The sequence below is a fragment of the Fukomys damarensis genome, unplaced genomic scaffold, assembly GCF_012274545.1.
Source record: "Fukomys damarensis isolate Sample0158 unplaced genomic scaffold, DMR_v1.0_HiC HiC_scaffold_28, whole genome shotgun sequence".
NCBI lineage: Eukaryota > Metazoa > Chordata > Mammalia > Rodentia > Bathyergidae > Fukomys > Fukomys damarensis.
Window position 1 is genome coordinate 1,221,036 of NW_022900940.1, and position 9,845 is coordinate 1,230,880.

General features: G+C 38.0%; 1 pseudogene; it reads right to left on the minus strand.

Annotated features, from left to right (window-relative positions):
* Positions 1–489: 489 nt before the first annotated feature.
* The window catches only part of LOC104850953, a 16,191-nt pseudogene continuing 6,835 nt past the window's right edge, over positions 490–9,845 (minus strand).

A 9,845-nucleotide genomic window follows, 5' to 3' on the forward strand; every position in this document is an offset into this window, starting at 1 on the left:
TCCCCAAACCCCTTCCAGCATTCGTTATTGGTTGATTTCTTGATAGAAGCCAATCTTTGTGGGATGAGGTGGAATCTCAGTGTTGATTTCATCTGCATTTCTCAAATGAGCATTGATGTGGAAAATTTTTTCATATATTTACTTGCTGCTTTTATTTCTTTGTCTGAGAAATGTCTGTTCACTTTGATTCCCATTTTTGAATTGGGTCTTTATATTTGGGGGGGTCTGATTTTTTTTGAGTTCTTTATATATTCTAGGTAGCAGACCTTTGTCTGAGGAGCAGCTGGTAAAAATTGTTTCCCACATTGTAGGTTGTGTCTTAGCTCTGTTGGTGGTTTCTTTTGCAGTGCAGAAGCTTTCTAGTCAGATGAGATCCCTCCAAACTTTAATTTGATAACAATAAGATAGCAGAGCACAATACCTAAATTCAATGTGAAATTATACAAATTACATAAAATTATAGTGGTGAAATGGAGAAAACACTTCCAATTAAGTATTTGAAACAATTTCTGTTTTTTCTTCTGAAAATGCATCATCTGTCTTCTGTTGCTTAACAGGCAGATCTTCATGATGAGCTGGTTTGATGGTCTGTCTCTTGTAGAGTACAGCAGCTAGGATCCGAAAGGTGACGCACAGCATTTTTTTGTTAGGGGTCACATTTCTTACCTGGTAAACTGAACCAACTGCCTCCAATGAAACACCCAGTGCAGTTCCAGCGCGTTGCCCCACATCCTCAGCAGGATTAGCATCTTTGGAAAACCTGTAACTGTGCACTCTGGGAAGGCGTTCACTGCTGCATGGCTGCCCATCTAAAAGCGATCTGAAAGCACTGAGAAATTCTATAAAAGCCTTTGCTGGCAAGTTCATGACAATGTGGATGGAGGATTTTCTTTCTTCTGATAGTTCCAGCTCCTGCAGTAACTCTTCTTTGGTCCTTGGAGGAAGTCTTTCCCATCCAGGTTGAAGGCCTTCACCTTTTGAGTGCACTTTATTTAATTTACAATTGTGCAACAGTCATTTATGGGATTCAGGATTGAGATCATTGGCAAACACAGTGCAGTTTTTCTTTGCTGCTGGAATAATGAAGGGTCAAACCCTGGCAAATATATCAAATAAAACATCCCCAGATTTGAGAAGGTCTATAATATGGTGTGTTCTGTAGAGAGGCTAGGATTCCAATACTTTTTTTTTTGTATCAGGAATCAAATTTGGGCCCTTGTGCTTGCAAGGCAGGCGGGGGCACCATTGAGCTAAATCCACGTCCCTCCAGTATACTTTTGAAAAAGCAAATTCATAAGTATGGTTGTTTTCTCAAACCTTGGCCATCATGTCCTCTTCTCTAGGTGGCAGTTCCATCTCAAAATTTCGGTACGTATTGTCAGTATTATTGATTTTATTTACTGCTGAGGTGATTCCTGGATTTTTGTCAATCATGACTTGGCCAATTAAATGCTTGAATGGTAGCTGGTGATCTCGAAGGTGCAGGTGTTCAATATGTCCCACTCTGCTAAACCCTGAAATCACATCTTGACCTTCAGGAAGCATGGCTCTCAAGATCCCTTCTGACTTAAAGTTTTCATGAGTGAATTCCAAATTATATTTAGATATCTGTGGGCTGACGTTAAGCTGACTGAAAATACCGGGTTCTGCTTTTTCAAAGGAATAATGAGTATTTTATAAGCATCCAACCTAATTAGTCTATATTCTTCATCTTCTGGATCTTCGGTCGCACACTTTATTCCTGGCACTGCAGGGCTGCACCTTTAAGGGCTCCCATCAACCTGCTGACTATTTCCTTTCTCACTTTAAGCACTGGATTGGTGACTGTCTTTTTAAAAGCTGTCCTATCAAGTTTTGTCCTTCCTTGAACATCAGAGGGTGATGAAAACTCTTCAGAGGCCCTTTTTATTAGTTTCCATTTCTGGCATGGTAAATAATCGTTTTCTTTGACCCAATAAGAAAACAGCACGCTTCTGTAGAAGTGCTGTCCATGTGAGCGGGGTCAACAATGTGGATTCAGGAGGGTTACTCCTTTCTACTTTCAAAGGTCTCGAGGATCCAAAGGGCCTCCATAAGATTCTGGTGCTCCTGTGTGCTTTGGAAATAGATAGCAGGTGGGGTCTGAGCTACTTTCTAATGTGCAACAGTTGTGCATATGGTAATGGTTTCATAAAGTATGTTCGTCAAGAAATCACAGAAATCATTTAATCTGGGAGGCTTTCTCACCACCCTCAAATGCAGATTGTATAGAAATTGACTCATCATGGAGCTGATAAACGCGATTGAAACAGAGCCTGAAAAGAATATATTTTCCGGAGAGAACCTCCCACCCCAACCCCTGAGAAGCAATAATCTTTAAAAGGCTGCCACACTAAAGTAACATTTCTGGGTCATATTTCCTCTTCCTAGAGCAGAAACTGAAATGAATAAAGGTAATAAAAAGTAATGTTACCCCATTTTTAAAAAGTTAAAATATGTTCTAATACTTGAAGACAGATGTGATAGGAAACATCTAAAAATCCACTTTGGGTGCTAAATTATTAAAAATAGATTAGGCAGATGAAGAGTAACCAAATGATTCCACTTTGACTTGTTAAGAATCATTCTTTCAAGCAGGGCATGGTGGCACATGCCTGTAATCCCAGCACTCAGGAGGCTGAGGCAGGAGGATTCCTATGAGTCCAACACCAGCCTGGGCTACAAGAATCATTCTTTCAATGAGTGGATGTGTATGAAATACACTTATACACACACACACACACACACACACACACACACACGTAATATATATTTAAACCTCTGTTTACCATATTCTCAGTACGATCTATATTCTTGTGTTTTATTTTTTAATAAGTCTCCTCTTCATTGATGTAGATCATTCTATGAGTATAAATAGCCCCGGGTAAATGGGGGCTCTTCATGGACTTTCCTGTGGAAACTGAGACTCAGGCTGCCATATATCAGCACCTGGTGTCAGAAAGGAAGCTTGGCCCCGGTCCACATTCAGAGACTGTTAAAGAGGAGAAGTGTGGCACATAATCTCCATTTAGGGCTGCACTCATTTCACAGTCAGGCCATTCTCCAGCCCTCTCCCGTTCTTTATTCTAGAGAGTATTTTGTGTTGGGGGACTGAGGTAGTTTCTACCATGTAAAATGGAAGCAATGTCTGATAAAATTTTATGACCTAAGCAAGGTCAATAGAGATAATATTTTTCCCTTTTTTGATTTACCCCTCAATTTTACTCAGATACATTTGAAATTAGATGTTAAAATGATGATTTGAGCCATAATGTGTTCACAATTATATAAAGAGGGTTTGTATAGGATCTGACTTTGAGTGCATTAAAAATCACAGAGATAAAAAGGTTCAAAATAATATACAGTATTGAAGATGAATTACGAGTTATTCAGACACGAGCAGGAAGCACAGGCTGCAATGTAATGCATTGTCCTTCTATTTTAGTTTGCACTCTGGGATAATCACTTGTTAATTCAAACAGAGCTTCAGATTGAGCACAACACCTGAGAGTCTGGCATGCCCTTCTTTTGGCTTTGGGAAGTGGGGACATTTTCATTTCTCTACTCCCTCATCAAGGCAAACTTTCAGCTGACATTGTTGGCAGTGACAAGGTGCATTTTTAGGATGCACATTTTATCTTCTTCATTTTTATTTTCAAACTCTTCAATACTGTAGTTAAATCTAATACAAGAAAAATATTCTGCTTGTTCTCTCATATACCTGGAACAAGAAATCGTATATCTGGGCTCTATTTAACCTGGCAGGGACTGTGAGGTCCAGCAGAGTTTTTGATACATAGAGAGGGAAAAACTAGATAAGAGCTATGGCAGATTCAACTGGAAAATATGCTATCTTAGAATTTTTAAAAAATTAAAGACCCATATCTGTACATGTATTTGACATTAAGACATTGGTTGTACTAGAACACAACAAAAAGTAATGAGGAGAAACATTTCTTTGTATCTTTTTTTTAAAGTTAGCTAGATGATTATAAGGCCAATTTAATGAAAAATAGCAAAAATTACAAATATATTTGGGTCCAATTTTACCCATAATAAATTGTTTGTTTCATTTTTATTTTAAAACCCTCTCAAATTTAAAAAACAATTGTAAGTATACACAGTACAGAGAATTTTATAAAACCATTTGAAGATCTTTACATGGCAGCATAACACATTCAATACTTCTGAAGCATTTTTGTTTGAATTATGATGGAAATTCGCCTTCCATTTAGTCTATTCGGATCTTCTTTCAGAGAATGACATAATGTAGATCCTTGAAGAGATATCTTTGAGTATGTCTCTTCACATTTCAACTTCAAAAAAGTGTGAGGTCTTAAAATCAAATAATTCAAGCAAACAAGAGTATGAGATACAGGCTACTTAAAAAGCATTATATCTTAACTGTGTGTTCATTTTACTATAAAATGTAGGGTTTAAAAGAACACAAATCATGGCCAAGTGGAATCCCAGGTGCTTAGGAGATTGAGAAATGGAGGACCCCAAATCTGAGGCCAGCGTAGGACACTCGGAGAGACCCCGTCTCAAAATAAAGGGCGGGAGGGCAGGGGATTTAGCTCAGTGGCTCTGCTGCCTGCCTTGCAAGCACAAGGACTGGAGTTCAATCACCGACACCAAAATAAATAAATAAATAAGTAAAATAAAGGGCTGGAGAAGTAAGCTCAGCAGTGGAGTGCTTTCTTTAGATTGCCTAAAGCCTTGGATTCAATGCCCAGTTCTACATAAGCAAAACAAAAAACAAAAAATCATCAGGTCGTTTTGTCCAGTGTTAGACTCTTCCTGACTCCCTTTTTACATTGTATAGAGGAACATAAGAGGAAAGTCCAAACAATTTACTTGCACACCCAGTACTAGCACCTGTGAGTCCAAACATGGTCCACACAGGTGCAAATACTACAGCAAAATCCCAGTCTACCAGAGGCAGTCCTCTTCCTGTCTTCTCCTCACTTGAAGGCTCCCCTGGACTGCATTTACATTCCCAGAAGCAATTAAATCCCACCATCAGCAGTTTATTCCGGGACCCTGAAACCCTGGGGGGACCCTGGTGTTGAAATTCAGTTAAACCTTCTGTTTCTGCTCTATTTTTCTTCTAGTACTAAATCAGTGACTTGACTTTCAGCACTTAATTATCGTTATCATCCCTATATACACCACTTTTAATGAAAGACACGATCAATAAGGAAGAGGGAGATCGATAAAGATAAAACTGAAATGAGGACCTGAAAAATTTAAGTACTCCCAGGGGAAAAAGAAAACAATTAAAAGTGGCACAAAAGGGAAAATTACCTTACGAGAATTGAGAAAAAAAGTCACTAGAGTTTAGGTGATACAATAGATAAATGGGGGCTTAGGGAGGTATATTTGGAAAGGTAAGATTTGGTATAAGAAAAACATGGATAAATCAGGAGGAAAAGAAAAAGCAAAACCGCTGGTTTATTTTCCTTCTCTACCTGGCAAATTATTGCCATTTTAATATTTTAAAATCTTAGACTGAGCCATTCTACTTGGATTGTATTAATTAACCATTATTTAATTTATGTATTTATTTATTTTGGTACCTGGGATCGAACTCGAGCCCTTGCACTTGCAAGGGAGGCACCGGAACCACTAAGCTAAATCCCCAGCCCCAAACATTATTTTAAATTACTGTTCATCATACGCTTGCCACAGCTTAAATATATAGAGAAAAATAATATAGGAATAAAACACAAGAAACATCTTTACAAGGAAAAGCGCCATCATAATTTAAAACAACTTAATAAATTAAACTAAATGATTACGGTCTTCAGCTTGTGAAAGAAGACATATGACAATCTTTAAGTGTTTAATATATGTATATTAAGCAGAACTTCAACACATCATACCATAAAATAGCAACCTGGAAGAGTTTAAAATAAATTTTCACAACACTAAAATATACCAACTCAAGTTTGATGATTCTGAAGGTGGTAACAACCCTAGGGGAGTGTACTGTTCCTTGCGGCCCCACCTTTATAAGTAGTTGCTTTACTGAGGCGTCCACACATTACCCCAATTTCAGTGTGCCATCTGTTCCTGCTGGGTGCTTTGCTGATAAAGAGAGTGAATATGGAATGTTCTTTCAGGGCACATGGCTGTAAAGGGAAACACAATGGTAGGTATAAGTAAAGAAGGGACAGGGTGAAGCCATCCTTTTATCCTTTCCATCTGTTAAAACATGTGTGCATCCTATCATGAAACTTAGAATGCAAATAAAATAAAGGCATATTTTAAAAATGTCTTGCAATGACATTTGGTTCTAGCTTTACTTGTCAAGGTTACTCTCTGGGGCTGCTAAGATCTTGGAAGATCCAGGTGGACATACCAATCCCAATCTTCTGGCTCTGGGCCTTTCTAAGGCATTTGCTCCTTTCCCAGAGCAGCATAAATCTTTTGGAAACACGCATCCTTGTTTCCTAGCTCAGAAGGGCACTCTGCTGAGGCTCTCAGGGCCTTAGAGACCATCCCACAGAGCGGGGACACCCGGACTCACGACATACAAGCCTGCTAGCCTTCTCCTTTCCAGTAGTTCAAATTGGTTTCTTCCCATCTCTGGCTGCCCAGACAACCAAAATGGATCTTCCATAGAATACACGTGGACTATAAGAACATTCGACATTTTCTTCTCATCCATCTTCCGGGATGTTCCACGAAATCCAATTCTAGCCAGAGATGAGATCCAATTTCAGTTAGATCTGCCACCTCATTGCCTTCCTATTGACTTCAGATAAAACAGGAGGATGAAACAGAAGATCTTCTGAATCCTGTCCCAGCTTATCTTTCCTGCTTCACCTTTGGTCACTCACTGTCCTTCCTCAATAATTGGGCCATAGTCCAAATTCACAGAGCTACTGATCATCCCTGAAAATCCAAATAATAGAAGAGACTACAGTTAATGAGTGTCTATGATGTGTGTCTCAGTGAGCCAAGTTTGGTATAATCTCATTTAATCCATACAGTCCAGAGGAGAAAGAGGCTTAAGTACCCTTAGTAACTTATCCAAGGTTTAAGAGTCAGTGAGTGGCAGGATGGAGCAGAGTTGGGCCTCCACAACTCAGGGCTACTGCTGAGGAAGAACTCCCACACCAGATTGTATTTCCCTCCTGCACCAGCAAGTGCTCAGCTCCCTCAGAGCAAAACCTGCAGTTTCACCTCCCTTGAAGTCTTCCATGGCTGCAGAAAGATCTGTTCTTTTTTTTTTTTCATTGAGTTTATCAATACATTTTAGGTATACAGTACAGTTACATTCATCATTGGGTTCTTGTACCTTTACATGAATCTTGGTTCTTATTTTTCCCCATTCCCCTGCCCTCCATTCAGTCCCTCCACCCTTCCTTGTTTACAAAGACTTTGTTTCCATGTTTTTCCTTTTCTCATATTGTTTCTTTTTCCTTCTTTCCTTTCCCCTACCCCTCCCACTTTCCCTACTCTTTTAGACATTTTCTTCCTATTTCACAATACCAATTATACATTTTGATCCTTATTTACACTTTTACTTTTGCAACCAGAGAAACTATTTGGTATTTAAACGTGTGTCCTATTTACTTCACTTCAGAGTATGACCTCAATGTGCATCTGCTTAACTACAAATGTCTCTTTTTTCTCATGCTTTGTGGCTGTGTAGTACTCCATTTTACATAAAAAAAAAACACACACACCCACATTTTCTTTATCCAGTCTCCAGTTGATGGAGCTTTAGCTTTTACAAACTGCCACACTATCACCCACATTTTCTTTATCCAGTCTCCAGTTGATGGAGCTTTAGCTTTTACAAACTGTGCCACTATAAACATGGGTGAACATATATCACTGTGGTATGATTCTTTTAATTCTTTGACACCACAGCACTTTCAAGGCCTCTTTATCACAGCCACGCAGAACCTGGTAAGTATAAGATGTTCTAACCTACAGTGAATAAATAAAGGAAAGAAGAAAAATGAATTTTAGAACTATTGACAGTCCTATAGACATATTTAACTATATTTGCAAAGGAAAAAGTTTACGCTGTGCTTGGAGAAAAATTTCTAACTTTATGTCATCTAGGCATGACACTGACTTTGATTCCTGGTACCAAAAAAGAAAGATCTGGGTATGACAAATTCTTGGATTTGCCATACATTCATGACACTGGGAGTAAAAAATTTACTAAAGTGTTAGAGAAAAATAACCTTCAATTACAACATTACTTTCAAACAGTGCATTATATCATATGATTCTTTATGAGATACAAACCACATTTCCCCAGAAGATAGAATTATCTTAATGTGTAAAGGCCTTGGCAGCAGTAACTAATTTTTCATACATATAAAAGGAAAAGAATACTGTAAACATGACCAATTTGTGGAAAGAGAGACAAAAAGGAAAAGAACTATTTAGGATCAAAAGTGAATTCTCCAATACTCTAAAGTGCTAACAGAAATTCTTAAAAGTGGATGTTAGTGATTATTTAATGTCTTAATATAATTAAGATGAATAAACATTAATAGAAAGGGACACAATTTAATTCTTAATTGTTATTTGCCGTATTCTCTTCTAGACTCTAAAAGGAAATGCAATATTTTAAGAGACATAACTTAGAAGTATGAAGTGTAGAACAGTATTAAAGCCTTAAGAGACAATGGAATAAAATGACCTCTTTCTGCAAACCAGCTTTAACCAAATTCCCCCATTTACTTTGTGTACATTTGTATGAAATAGTACAGCCCCAAGAAGCTAAAATCAAGACACTAAAACTGTAACTATTACAAGGATGCAATATTCAAAATTCAGTACTCTCTGCTGTGCCACCGATTAGCCATGAAATAGAAACTCACAATTCTCAGAAAAGGCAGAGCTATTAATTTCAGAAGTTGACAGTCATCTGGTAGTTAGAAAAGCAAGACCTATTTATAAAAGAACTTCAAAGTGATCACTTGTAAATTTATTTGCACTTAATTAATCTGTAACCATCCAGGGAGATCATTTTAATCTTGCATATAGTTAATCAATTCACTGAACAACTTTGCTTCTTGAAAGTAATCTAGTGCAAAATAGGCAAAACTAAGTCCCTGAGCTAATTACCATAAAACGAATGAGCTCTGAATATATTAAAGATGTGAAAGTGTTTCATCCAAAGCGAGTTCAGGAACCTTAGTCTAAGGAAAAGAGTTTTTGACTCTAAGGCACTGGCATATGTGCAGTGATTTCAAATAAATACTTGCAGGATAGCAAGTAACCTTCTCAGGTTGCTGATTTTTGTTCACAAAAACTAAGCTGGAGACTTGGTTCTTTCAGGGTAATGCAAACAAAACCATGACCCTGCCCTTAATGCTCTATGTTGGGAAGATATGCTATCACAAGTTATTGTATTAAGAGTTCACTTATTGGAGTTCAAGTATCTTCTTTATTCAAAGAGGAGATGATGTAACACATTTTGCTATTTTAGCACTAAAAAAAAAAAAGGCTAGAGGAAGCTATAAGTAAGATAATGACTTTAAATGCTAGTCACGTACTCCATTCAATGTATTCTTATAATCAGTTTTGAACTCAACACCAAATTTCTGGAATATTCTTTTCAATAGACTAAAAATAAGTTTGAAGCTGGGTGCAGTGGAATGTGTCCACAATCCTACCTCTGCGGTAGACTTGGCAGGAGGAGGGCAAGTTCAAGGCCAGCCTGGACAATTTAGGAAAATCGGTCTCAAAATAAAGAACAAAAAGGGATGGGGATGAAATTTCCTCAGAGGCGCTGGGTCAATTCCCAGTACGGGGTGTGTGTGTGTGTGTGTGTGTGTGTGTGTGTGTGTGTG